A 14,637-nucleotide genomic window follows, 5' to 3' on the forward strand; every position below is an offset into this window, starting at 1 on the left:
TATCACATGGAATCTGTTTAAAAAGCTGGAACCAACTACCGCACAACGTATCTCAGGAAACAGGACCCCACCCCATTGAGTATTCATCCATCATGAGCCACATGTTGACCACAGCTGGTAGAAGGCAGCTGCCTTACTTCCCTGGTTCCCTGTCAGCCCCACCCATGCTCCATCCCCTTTTGCTCCATTCTTCTTGGGCAGCATTTGCTGTCTGCCCTGGTGGAATACACCACAAGTCTCCCTTCACACTCCTGAATCCTGCTTTCAGATAATTAACTGAAAGTCTAAAATAGATCTTTACCCAACACCTCCCTGGTGTCACTCAGTAAGAGCTCCTCTACCAACTGGATACCTTGTTGTTTGACACGTCTTAGTTTAGATTTTCTGCATAGCAGGTATTGAGGAAACTGATGTAGGGGCCAAGGGAAAACTTCCCCTTCACTCTCTGAAGGTTCACTGAAAATCACTGACAAAAGGCAGACTGATAGGAGAAAAGGCATGCATATTTATTTGATCATAGTTTTACGTAACATGGGAGCCTTCAGAATGAAGACCCAAAGATACAGGGGAAACTTTCCATTTTGTGCTTAGGTTCAACAAAGTATGGACAGCCACACAGAAATATGACTGGACAAAAGGCAAATGATCGAATGCTAACAGACGGAGTGGAGAAATCCAGCGAGGGCTGTCTGTCTAGATTCTTCTTGGATTCTCTATGCAATAGTTCTTCCTTCTGGGTATAGGGTAGGGCCCTCTGGAATTAGGGTCTTAATGACCTACAACCAAACAAGATAAGCCAGATAATTTCTTTATAGCCAATTTTTACACAGAAAGGTAGAGGGAAGTTATAATACTATTTTTAGGTTTTATGGCTGGCTTTGAGGAAAAAGTTCTGGTTTCCATGTCCTGCCTTGGGGAAGAGAGATTCTAGTTTCTATGGGTAGTCTCAGGGAAGAATGAGGAGTCAGAGGCAGGAAGGTGGGAGAAAGTCACAGAAAAATGTTTGATTCTGAGGCTTTTTTTTTGAGACGGAGTCTTGCTCTGTTGCCCAGGCTGGAGTGCAGTGGCGCAATCTCGGCTCACTGCAAGCTCCGCCTCCCGGGTTCACGCCATTCTCCTGCCTTAGCCTCTCTGAGTAGCTGGGGTTACAGGCGCCCACCACCACGCCTGGCTAATTTTTTTTGTATTTTTAGTAGAGACGGGGTTTCACCGTGGTCTCGATCTCCTGACCTCATGATCTGCCCGCCTCGGCCCCCCAAAGTGCTGGAATTACAAGCGTGAGCCACCGCGCCCGGCCGCTTCTGAGGCTTTCATTGTGTGGTACTGCTTTTTGAGCCCTACCACTGAGTAGCAGAGTTCTTTATCACATTCAGGTGAATTTCACAGGACAGTTTATCTAGTTGTGCCTGTGTTCTAGTAAATCTTAAGCATACTGAGTATAGATAGAAATTCATCTGTCTCCTAGAAAAGAGGAAAAGGTTCAAATTGTGTTTAATAAGAGTACTTGTCAATCAAATATTAAATAGAGATCAGGCACTGTGCTAGTCTCCACCAAGGACACAAGGACTGAGCTATTCAGGCTCTGCCCTCCCTCTAATTTGTGGTCAATTAATTTCTACTGATAGGTCCATTCTATCAAACACTTGGAGACCAAATTTTTTTTTTTCTTTGAGACTAAGTCTCGCTCTTGTCGCCCAGGCTGGAGTGCAATGGTGCAATCTCAGCTCACTGCAACCTCCTGATCTCGGCTCACTGCAACCTCTGCCTCCAAGGTTCAAGCAATTCTCCTGCCTCAGCCTCCTGGGTAGCTGGGGTTACAGGTGCCTGCCACCACACCTGGCTAATTTTTGTATTTTTAGTAGAGACGGGGTTTCTCCATGTTGGCCAGGCTGGTCTCGAACTCCTGACCTCAGGCAATCCGCCCACCGCAGCCCCCCAAAGTGCTGGGATTACAGGCGTGAGCCACCGCACCAGGCTGAGACCAATTTTTACTACCCTCCAAATCTATCCAGGCCCTGACTTCAGCTTTTATTCCCCTGGACTTGCAAGTATATTCTACCAGGGGGGACACCAAATGCCACCCAAGATGAATGGAACAAAAGGGGATGGAGCCATGGGTGGGGCTGACAGGGAACCAGGGAGGTAAGGCAGCTGCCTTCTACCACCTGTGGTTGACATGTGGCCCTTGACAGATGAGCATTCAATGCAGTGAAGTCTTGTTTCTTGAAGTGTGTTGTCCAGCAGTTGGTCCCAGCTCTTTGAACAAATTCCATGTGATACTCTCACTCTGTTTTTATGGTACTTGCCTCAATCAGACTCAAAGCAGTTGCACCCAATGTTTAAGGGCAAGTTCTCTGGAGTCATGCAAACTGGGTTTCAATCACAGTTCCGTCAGTTTTCGGAAATATAATTTTGGATAAGCTACGACCTCTCTGATCCTCTCACTATACAAGGGTGATGATCATGGTCAGATGAGGCTGAGGCCAGGGAGGAGCCTCGCAAGCAAAATTTAAGGAGGTACTAACTCTCTAGGTTATATCAGTGCAGGGATTCCATGGGCACAACCCTGAAAAACAGTGCTTCCTTAAATTTAGCCCTAGGCTAAATTTAATATACTTGGCTCATTATATGAAGTAGAATTTAGCCTTATCATTCAACAATCAAGCCTCTACCTTATGTCTCAAATTTAAGAAGCAGATCTCAGTCTTACCCCACCAAAGCTCACACATCTCCTGACTTAACCCCTCTCCTATCCCTGGGTAGACCTCATGGTGTAATGGAAAGAACCTGGAGTTGGAGGGAGCGAGGTCCACCTGGGAAAGCCTGAGCTGAAACAGAATGTGTCTTGGTCTAAATATACCCTGTTGATCCTAGTTAATGCTCAGATCACACAGATCATATGCCAGGGACTATTCTAAGTGCTTTATGTGGATTGACTCATTGAATCCTCACAGAAACTCTAAGAGGCAGGCATGGTTCTTATGCCTGTATGATCAATGAAGAGATGTAACGCACATGGAGGTTAAATTTCTTGTCCAAGATGTTACAACTAGAAAGTTGTGGAGCCAGGACAGCCTGGAAGTCCAGCTTAAGAGACTGTCCTCATAATGATGATGCTTCATTGCTACTCAGATAGAAGTGTTAAGGGTAATGACAACAAAAATAAAAATGGAGATGTATTTTATTGCAATAAAAGATAATTCCAAGGGGCCACAAAGAGTGAATTTAAAGACAAAGAGGTGGCCAGGCGTGGTGGCTCATGCCTCTAATCCCAGCACTTTGGGAGGCCGAGGCGGGCAGATCACAAGGCCAAGAGATCAAGACAAACCTGGCCCACATGGTGAAGCCCCATCTCTACTAAAACTACAAAAATTAGCTGGGTGTGGCGGCGCACGCCTGTAGTCCCAGCTACTTGGGAGGCCGAGGCAGGAGAATCGCTTGAACCCAGGAGGCAGAGGTTGCAGTGAGCTGAGATCACGCCAATGCACTCCAGCCATGGTGACAGAGACTCTGTCTCAAAAAAAAAAAAAAAAAAAAGATGAAGAGGTGATCAGGCATTGAGATAAATATCCAAACTGGTATTGGAACAAAAATTGGGCCTTAGGGGCTGGGACCAGTGTTTTGATACCCACCCAGGAGCAGGAACTGAGATCTCAGGCCTGCTTAAGGCAGAACCCTGAAACTACTCTCACTCCATAAAGTGCATAGCCTGACTTGTTGTTTTGTCCATGAGACAGGTGTTAGAAAAACAGCCGTGACTTTTATCTCCAGATGAAATAGAAGACCAAATAAATCTTTCTGACACAGAATTCATTAAAATTCTGAATAAAATATAAAAAGTAAGGAAATCTCCAGAGGTTTGAAAGGAGGGAAAATATAGTTCAGAAGGAAAATTATCATTTTTTTCTAAGACTATCTACCAATTTCTGGGGACCTACAACTTAAGATTTAACAAACCATGCACCTGAAAGAATGGTAGACAAAACTTAGGACTTTCTCAGACGGGACATTGAATTAGGAACCTGTAAGTTAAAACAAGATTGTCATAGTGATTTAGGAAAAATAAAATAAAACCATAAATCTGCTTTTCAGAAAGCAAGGTTGGAATGTTTGCTTTTTTCTGGATAAAGTAGATTAAGGCCTCCCAAAGAATTTCTACCCACAAGCCCATCTGCACATAAGTGTGGGTCCAGAATTCACATGTGATTATAATCCAAAAAAAATCCAAACCAAAAATGTAGTTGAAAGTAGTCCAGTGTTTTAGTAGTGCAGAATATAAGTAAAATCCTCTTTTGAGGAATGTGCTTTAACTCAGGTCTGTGAGGAATAACATTCCATGAAATATGTACTCACAGTAACAAATTACATAATGTATAGAAGCAAGTCACCATGATTAAGACTAAAAACAAGAATAACAACAAAACCCAGATTGCAGAACTGACTCATAAAGATGATCAGTGTTGGAATTAACATAGGCAAGAAAAAAAATTAGGATAGATAACATATTTAAAGAAATAAGCACTGAAAGTATGAAAAAATATATCCTCTTTCTCCCCTAAAGAAACTGTCAAAATTGGTCAGAAAAAAATGGAAAAAAATCAAATGGAACTTTTAGAAATAATAAATAAGTGAGAATTACAAACTATGAACAAATTAGAGGGCATGTTATATGGAGATGATGACAATCTTGGTGAACTGGAAGATAGGTTTAATTAATTACCAAGATAGCGTCAAGAAAGACAGAAAACAACAAATGTGAAAAAGAAGTCAGGAGTCATAAAGTGTAGAGCAAGATGGTCTAACAATAATTAATTGGTATTCAAAAGGAGGTAATGGAAAGACTAGAGAAAAGGAGGTCATATTTTAAAAGGTCATTATCTGAAAAATTTTCAAAATCAGTGAAAGGTATTACTTGGTAGGTACAGAATATAATAAATCCCAGAAATCAAAAATTCATATTACTGTCAAAAGGCCTGTAGACTGACTGCTGACTTCTCATCCCCAAAAATGGAGACAAAAAGACAATGGAATAGTAAGTACTAAAAAAAAATTATCAATCTAGAATATATGTATTCAAAGAAGCCACCTTTCAAGAACAAGTGTTAAATAAATATATTTTTAAAGGAAAACAAAAAATGATATTTAGTGCCAAGAAACCAAAGTTTGTACTTCAAAAAGAAGAAACACAAGCTTCAAAAGAGGCATGAGATTAAAGGAAGGATAGCAAGGGGAAAAAAGTAAATATAGATAAATATAAACAATCTTAGAATGTGGAAAGGAATAAAATTATGCCTTATTTGTGATGTTAAACAATAACTAAAATAAACATCATTTTTATCATTCGAGGACAAGCAGCATAAAACATTCTATAGTTCTTTAATTGTGCAAGAAGATAAACTTTAGATTTGTTTAAAGTTAAATATACATGTTAAAACTTCCAGGATAACTGCTAGAAGAAGAGAAAGTAATACCTTTAATATTAGTCACCAGAAAAATAGAATATGATAAATCTCAATTCACAGATGGCACAAAAGGAGATAAATTATAGACACAGAAATTTCAAACAAAAATGAAACACATTACCTTTACTTTCTACTACTACTTGGAGAAAGAACGAGGAAACTTGTTGATCACCTGAGCTAGAGGAAGAGAACGTCATCACTGAGTAATTAGTGCTCCAATCCTTTGCCATGAAGCATGGAATCCAAATTAACACTGTCCATGTTGTTCAGGAACTCCAAACTAGAAAATGTGTGAAGAAGTTGGTCCAGACAGGTAAATTCAATAAGTCCTCCATACAGGCAAATACTAAACTACTCAATAGGACGTCTCCATAAGTCAGGACATATATAATAGAATTTACAAAGGAAAATAAGTGCCACTACGGATGAGCTTGTAGCAAAAAATTACAAACTTCGAAATGACTAAATGTCAGTGAGTGCTGTCAGACATAGCAAATGTTAGAGTCACACCCTGAGAACCATGAATAATAATAATAATAATTAACAGCGCTATTTTGTAGATATGGTAACTCAGTGCCAGGGAAATTTATCTGTCTTTCTAGCCGTCAGTATGTTACATTTTACCTAGCATTCTGACATGTTTGGAGCCAAGGATAGATTGGGATGGGCTTTCAAGTTAAGTATGTTTAAAATATTCAAAGAGATGAAGGAAGAAAGAAAGTCAGTAATTTAATAACAGTGAAAAAAAATACCGGCAGATTTGAGGGAGAACCAAATACAAATTGTGGCAATGAAACATATAGTAATAGAATAGATAGACCAAATGGTAAATTTCTAACTAAATTTCAGTTACACCACCTATTAGCTATCCTTGGGTTGAGTAAGTTTATTTCTCTGAGCCTTAGTTTCCACATTTATAAAATGGTCTTATAATATGTAGCTCATAAAGTTATTGTAGTATTTAAATGAATATACAAAGACGGGCATATAGTTGGTCTTAACCTTGTTCCTTTTTCATACTTATGCCTGGTGTTTTGTTTTGTTTAATAATTAATACTTGAATTTTCCACTACTAGACTGTAAGTTCTTTACAAGCAAGGTCTAGTACAAAGTTTGTATATAGAAGGTCTGGATAAATACAATTTTATATGATAAAATATTATAAAACATACAGAATATAAGGAAAGTAAAATATATTTTAAAATAAAAATGAAGAGAAAATCCAGGTGGAAAATGAAATAAATCTAGGAGAAGTGTCAGTATCCAAATACACTAACAAATTCTGAACAATTGCCCCAAATTTGGATTTATGGTTCCTGAAATTCAGCCATACCTAGGTAGATCCAGAGTCAACAAGCTTTTTCTGTCAAAGACCAGAGAGTAAATATTTTAGGCTTTGCAGGTAATATAGTCTCTGTTGCAACTACTCAATTCTGCCATTATAGTGCCAAAGCAGGCACAGACAATATGTAAATAAATAAGCATGGCTGTGTTCCAATAAAACTTTATTCATAAAAACAGGCTGCAGACTGGATTCAGCCCACAGGACTTAGTTTGTCCAATTCTAAGATAGGCTACATTTTCTCTATGCTCTTTTGCCATTTAGTCCCCACTTTTATTAGTTCTTATCACACGATATGGATATTAAAAATATACAACGGCCTCCACAATTAGACCATGAATTTCTCCAGATTAGGAACATGAATGATTCATTTTTGCAACCTTAGTAGTAGCAAGCAAAGGCTTGGCATAGAATAGGAAATTTAGAAATATTTGTTGTGGAAATGGATGCTTGAGGGGAGGGTCTAATTGAATCTCTACTGGTCTTAGTGACTTACTTGACAAATAGAATTTGACAGAAATGACATTGGGGAAGTTCTGAAGCTAGGACATAAGAAGTCTTATAGCTTCTGCTTGGGTTTCTTGGAAACCCTGAGCAGCTATGTAAGAAATCAGACTGCTCTGTGGAGAGGCCCTGAGACTACATGGAAAAGGAGAGTGCCTGACTAAGTCAAGCCTTCCAGCCATCCCCATCAAGGCACCAGGCATGTGAACAAGCCATCTTGTACCCTGCGGCCCAGACCAGCCACCAGGTGAATACCATGAGTGACTCAAGTCAATGCAGTATAGAGTAGAAGAATCATCCAGCTGAGCCCTGTCTCAATCCCTGACCAATGAAGTCATGAGATACAGTAAAATGGTAGTTAGTCTAGGCTACTACATCTTGGGGTACTTATATAAAATCAGATTACTGGAACATTTGGAGATATAAGCACACCATTGAGGTAAGCTCCATTCATATTTCTGAGCACCACTGTCTAAGGGCATTCTTCAGGCAGTACTCGGAGTTGTCCTGCCCTGCCTTTGTCTTTCTCAGAGGACTTCTGGCTGCTGTTCACCTTTGAAATTTGGGCTTCAGGACCTACACTAATCCCTACTGCTTCCCAAAGGTTTTGTGGACTTTCCCCAGGCCATGGTCAGCACTTTCTTCTCTGCATACCAATAGCATGTGTTTCCTGTACCATCCTTTGAAAATTCTGACATGACTGTTCCCTAAAATTGTGTTTGAATCTTACCTGGGCTTTTACATTTTTCTGTTCCTGTATTTGCAGGAGATTGGGCTGTATGACCTCTGAGCTGTCTTCCAGCTCAGCAATTCCAGGATTACATCTAAGAATTGTGAGCACTTACTCTAATCAGATCTGAACTTCTTTTTGGAGATTTTTCAGGGATAAGGCCTGGGACAATCATCTTTTTAAGAGAGTCTTGCTCAGTCACCCAGGCTGGAGTGCAGTGGCATGATCTCAGCTCACTGCAACCTCTGCCTCCCGGGTTCAAGTGATTCTCATGCCCCAGCCTCCCAAGTAGCTGAGACTATAGGCATGCACTACCATGCATAGCTAATTTTTGTATTTTTAGTAGAGACAGGGTTTCGTCATGTTGGCCAGGCTGGTCCCAAATTTCTGGCCTCAACGGATCCACCCATCTTGGCCTCCCAAAATGCTGGGATTACAGGTATAAGCCACTGTGCCTGGCCTGTTCTGCCTTTATATGGGATGAGCATGAAAGTGGACTTGCAGAAAGAAATATACATCTCAGACTCTGGAACCAAGAAGAAAAAGCCTAGGAATTTCAAGGTGCTCTGAGGATCACTAGGGATGATCACTTGGAGATCTCCAGCACCTGGAGACCTTGGGAAGTGGAAGTCGTGGAAGGAGGAGTCCTCTCCTATCAGACAAGGGGCCCTCAGGCCCAGCTCACAGGTTGCTAGGCAACCTGGAGAGAGCTCTGCAGGGTCACTGGGTCATTCTTGTCTGCACAGGGACAAGAAGGATACGCCTCCTTTCCCTCTCATGTCCACTAAACCTTGGTCTCTTCTATTTTGCCCTATAGTCTAAAACAATCCTAAACCCCTGCCTTTGTATTGTCAGGCCCCATCCCCCACCAGCTTTGCCCAATGGAGAACAAACATGCTCTGTGCCTCATCCATGCTGTCAAGAATTTCTTTTTCTCACACTCTGCATCCTTGAGCAGTCCTTCATGAAACCACAGCAGATGTTTCTCAGTCCTTTCATTTTCCTTTTTCAGAGGAATTGTAATCCGCTGCGCTTTAATTAGGATCTCTCCGAGGATACTTCGGCTTTCTTCCACACCCGGGAGTTTGCAGATTCCCTCTTAGTGCACCAGGCTGATTAGATTTCTTAATTCTCTAAAATATGCTGTCTCAAAGCCTAATACCCTTGTAGGGATGAGGTCTGTTTCTCTCCCTCTCCTCTCGTTACAGTGCTAAATCCAGGCAGTGGTCACCCTTACCGCACTTGCTTCTTCCCTGGCTCCGGACCCCTTTTTTGGATGGGTAAGTGGTCTCTTAAAAGCAACTTGTCTTTGCATGAACAGCCTCACGGAAGCTGAAAAGTGCCCTCTGCTCAGATTTTTAAAGTCCTCTCCTGCGCACTAGGTTGGCACCAGTCTCCTGACTTGGATCTAAATTGGGGTGGATACCTAGCATAAGCCTTGTTCAGGTTTAGTTGTAGCTTCTCATTTATTCACAGTCAATTATTGCATGAATTTTTATTGTGCTACTAACATGTGCCATGGCGATATAATGGCTAACATGGTTCCTAATTTCATGGAAATTATAGAGATCAATAAGTGAAAAGATAATTGAATCCCATGTGATGCTGTGAAAGGTGCTTTGCACAAAGCATAACTCCTTGGCAGGCGTTTAAGTCTTTGAGGTATAGAGAAAGATTTCCGGGAAAAGCAACGTCTAAATTGAGACTTGAATAGTAAGTAAGAGTTTTCAGAAGACTGAGAATGGGATGAGAAGGTATGGTAGAAGAGAGGAGAGCATTCTAAGCAAAGGGAAGACCCTAAGGTAAGAGACAGTGAGGCTTGTCCTGGGACTTGCAAAAAACTCTTTGTTGCTGGAGTGCAATGCAATGAGCAGGGGAACTAGGGCTAGAGGGAGCGGAATGAGGAGTGTTGAGAGATGAAGATGGAAAGGTAGGCAGGTGCCAGAGCATGCAGGAACTTGTGAGTCTTGTGAAGTCATTTGTGCTGCATCAGGTAGAGATGGGTACCCTCCCTTATTTCTTTAATAGTGTGGAGATTAGCACCTGGCACATCCCAGGAATTGGGAAAGCCGCTGAGTACTCACACCGTAGTTAAGGCTGGTCCCGGCAGCAGATGCCACTGAAACCTAAAACACACGCCATCTCTGCTCTTTGAAGCCCGCAAACCTTCTGACAAAGAAGCAGCCTTGAAAAGACAAAATGGGTCCAGCAGAGAATTAGACAGAAAATATTTACAGACTCGGTGAACCAAGAGCTGGGTGTTCCGGGCTGTTGAAGAAAATGGAGTAGTGGGATAGAAGCTGCTTTCAACTTCCTGCTGTCAGTATCACCACTACTACTTCCAAGCATGGTCCAATATCCACCCTAGGTGGATGCTATTGTTTTTGTTTTTGTTTTTTGTGTTTTGTGTTTTTTGAGATGGAGTCTCGCCCTGTCACCCAGGCTGGAGTGCAATGGCTCAATCTCAGCTCACTGAAACTTCTGCCTCCCAGATTCACACGATTCTCCTGCCTCAGCCTTCCGCGTAGCTGGGATTACAGGCATCTGCCACCACGCCCAGCTAATTTTTGTATTTTTAGTAGAGATGGGGTTTCACCATGTTGGCCAGGCTGGTCTTGAACTCCTGACCTCATGATCTGCCCGCCTCCGCCTCCCAAAGTGCTGGGATTACAGGCGTGAGCCACCATACCCAGCCAGATGCTATTATTAATACATGCCACAGATATATGGGTTGCCTTTTTTATTTTAGGAAGTTTTAAAAATCCACAGTTTGTCTCAAAATCTTTTTGGGCTAGAAACCAGAAGAATGGAAGAAGGAGGCAGAAAGGGCAGTTGTGTTTGTTATTTTTTGTGTTTCCATATTCAGGGTAAAGCAGAGGAATCAAGCTCTCCATTCCTCTCTAGGAGGACTCAAGGCCAGGAAAAAAGAAAATTTTTGGATATCAGAAATCAGAACAGGCCTGGACTTAAGGAATAAATTAGAAAAGACACAGACTCAAGCAAAGGAAGACATCAGAAGTAGAGGTTGGCCAAAGGACAAAACTACAAAACACCAATTACAGATTGAATCAAATCATCAGCTACTGGATATTACAACATTCACCATGGAGAGTAACAATAATATGCATTTATCAGAACTTCACTATGTGCCAGGCACAACAATTTATGGAAGATGAACAGGTAGATAGACAAACAGATATGAGTACATAGCTAGGTAAGTAGGTAGATAGGTAGCAGGATTCTCTGTCTCCATATTCCTTCTGGTAAGAAGATAAAAGCTAATGACTTCAAAAGCATAACTGTGCATTCAATATTCATAGAAAGGGTCTATGTGTGGTAGGAAAGAGACACAGGACAGGCATGCTTGTCAATTAAAAGATTACGGTAGTGTGGTAAACTAGCCTTATAAGCCTGGGTGAGGATTATTGGTGCAGTACTAACCCTCACAGGAATAGATACCCGGTTATGTTTTACTACTCCAGGCTGTTGAAGAAAACTGGAATAAAAAGTCAAGGCAGTGGCCAGGTGCAGTGGCTTAAGCCTGTTATCCCAGCACTTGGGGAGGCCAAGGCAGGCAGATCACCAGAGGTCAAGAGTTTGAGACCAGCCTGGCCAACATGGTGAAACCCCATCTCTACTAACAATACAAAAAATTAGCCAGACATTGTGGTGGGTGCCTGTAGTCCCAGCTACTCAGGAGGCTGAGGCAGGAGAATCACTTGAACCTGGGAGGCAGAAGTTGCAGTGAGCCGAGATTGCACCATTGCACTCCAGCCTGGGCAACAGAGCGAGACTCCATCTCAAAAAAAAAAAAAAAAAAAAAAAAAATCAAGAAGGATCCCAAGGCAAATTGTTCTCAAGTCTTCCCCCAATGCCACTTCGCCTTTGCAGTTTTCCATCTCCCCCACCCAGCAACAGAAGCAGATGCAGGAATCCTGAGATACGAAAGGAGGCTGAAAACTCGATAATTGCTAGGGAATAATGATAGTCTAAGAAAGAAGGAGAGGAGGAGGGAAGGGGGCTTAGTGAGAAAGATGGGAGTCTGCTCCACATTCTTCCCTAGCTGGGAGATTGTCTGCAAGGGCACCTGGAGGCTGGCAGCTGGTACTATGAGCTGCTATAAAAGCCCTCTTATCCAGAATGATTAGAAACAGCTAGTTGAAAAGATGGTTAGAGAAATCTTTTAAAAATGAAATATACATACCCTAAAGCTTTTGTTACAACCTAAAACATATGACTGCATATTTATTTGTTTGCCTTTTACCATAGGGCCCACACCATTCTTTGAGCCAGGGCCTGCAAATTGGATATCCCGATCTTCTTTTATGAACCTCCTTTACATTTCAATTCTAGTTTAAAATCTTTCTAAATGGGACGAGGATGTCAAGAAACACATGAAACAATCTGAGTGAACAATCACTTCCCATTTTACCATTGTTTTCCAACCACTTAGTATTACCTCACATACACCTGATGGCACAGCATTTTTAAATGACTTAGCTTTTTCAAGCTTCTCCAACTAATTTCACTTAGTTTTTTGGAGACACTGCTCTATTTCCTCGTATGTGCACATTTTATCAACTTATATAATATGTAATTAGGTTAAAGTAACAACAGTAGCAGGATATCAAATAGGACTTTCACTGTTAACCCAGAATTAGCTACTAAAACTCAAAGCAAATGGCAAAGTGGCCTCTAGTCTCCCACATTCTAAAGGAAAATGAGAGTATTAGGAGGCAACACACACCCCCTTCATGGTATCAAGGGGAGGCTAAAACCCCCAAACCTTCATTCTATATAAGTAGATGAATGACTGGAGGAAGAGATGGAATTCCAGGATATCAGCAGGACAAAGTCATGTGTGTGGGTCTATTTATTCCCTTCCTCCCCACAATGGGAGCAGAAGGGTCACTCCTCATTTCACGACATGAAAGGAAGACTCTTAGGCATCCCCAGTAAAGACTGGGGGCACGTGCAATGATGATAGTCTAGCACTTTGTTCTTTGGTTGGAGGATGGTTGGACATCATACTTTCTGATCTGCCCCTGCTCCATGCCTATTTGAGCAGGGGGAGAACAACATTTGGAGAAATGCCAGGGCAAAGAGGAGGAACCAGCAGGAAAAGCTGCACTCCCACAGTTGAGGATGACGAGCCTCTGTGAGTTTGTGGACACTGAAGAACGCAGCCAGGAGCTTGGGACCAGAGCTGGTTACTGGTGAGGGGACATCCTTAGCAAATGTCTACAAGCTGGAATAAGGGCCATGAGCTGAGGGATGCCTATCTTGGACCTATGCATGTGCTTCTGTAGAGAGTCCACATGGAAGTGCCTACCACACAAAGGGCATCTCTGGGAATCAGTGATGAACACTTGGCCTGTAGCATGATTCATTTCTCCCCTTTTCCAGCTTGTACACCTAGAGTTAGAAAGAACAGGTGTTGTAATCATTGTGAAGAGGAAAGGAAGTACTTTTAGAAACTGTCTGTAAAACACATGTAAATATATAGACACCTAACAATAAAAATAATGATAGCAAATCTTTCTATGGCACCTAATAGGCACTATTCTAAACACTTTACCTATGTTAATTCATTTCTAAATATTGATGCTTATATTGATATTTAGGAATATATAAGAACATACATAGACATATGTATGCCTTTTAGCCCATAAAAATGAAACTTATTTATTCAAAAGTGGACACATGAAGCACAGTTAGTTGCTTACTCAGCAGCCCCCTCCACCATTCCTTTTTTTCTAACAGAACTCAATTTTATTCTGGGTAGCCACATGCCCATCCCCAAGTGATGAATCATGATTGTTCTCTTTGCCATATGACCCTGCTTTTTTGAAATAGGTGAAAACTTTTCAGAAAGGTTTTGCTTTCCTGATTAAAGGGACAGATTGCTGGAGCTCTTCCTTCCTCCTTCGTTCTCCTTGGACACAGATGTGGCATCTGTAGCTGCAGCAACCATTTTGCATTTATTAGGTAATAAGTATGAATAGGCAAAGCAAGCCTGCTAAGGATAGTAGAACAGAAAGATTAAAAGACGCATAGTCTTTGACTGTATTACACAGCAGTTGAACCAACAACACACTTCTAAATGGGAAGGGCAGAAAGTGGGTATTGTTTAAACCTGGGTTACATTTCATGTTATTCACAAATGAAAACATTCATAATTAATAATATTCATCCCCAAATAGACATATACCTAAATTACAATATAAAATAGATTTAATAGATTTTAAAGCCCCTCTGTTTTATTTAGTTGTATATTTAAATGTATTATATCAGTGATCCAATGTAAGTGGACAGAACTGTGTCAATTGTGGTGGCCGGCACCTGTAAGTCCCAGCTACTCGGGAGGCTGAGGCAGGAGAATGGCATGAACCCAGGAGGTGGAGCTTGCAGTGAGCCAAGATCGCGCCACTGCACTCCAGCCTGGGCAACAGAGCAAGACCCCATCTCAAAAAAAAAAAAAAAAAAAGGTCTTTTCAGAATAGTTGAAATGAATTCTTAAGAGTAATATATAAGTAGTACTCCTAACTGTGAACACTAACTAATATGTAACTACTTATATATATATATGAAATCACAGG

General features: G+C 41.4%; 1 long non-coding RNA gene across 1 annotated transcript in view; it reads right to left on the bottom strand.

Annotated features, from left to right (window-relative positions):
- Positions 1–590: 590 nt before the first annotated feature.
- The window catches only part of LOC131382002 (uncharacterized), a 46,577-nt gene continuing 32,530 nt past the window's right edge, over positions 591–14,637 (bottom strand). The window contains exons 3-4 of the long non-coding RNA XR_009211133.1: positions 13,371–13,453; positions 591–776 (exon numbers count right to left, since the gene is read on the bottom strand). This is a non-coding gene — a long non-coding RNA (uncharacterized LOC131382002). The remainder of the gene's footprint in view (positions 777–13,370; positions 13,454–14,637) is intronic.

The sequence above is a fragment of the Hylobates moloch genome, unplaced genomic scaffold, assembly GCF_009828535.3.
Source record: "Hylobates moloch isolate HMO894 unplaced genomic scaffold, HMol_V3 SCAFFOLD_19, whole genome shotgun sequence".
NCBI lineage: Eukaryota > Metazoa > Chordata > Mammalia > Primates > Hylobatidae > Hylobates > Hylobates moloch.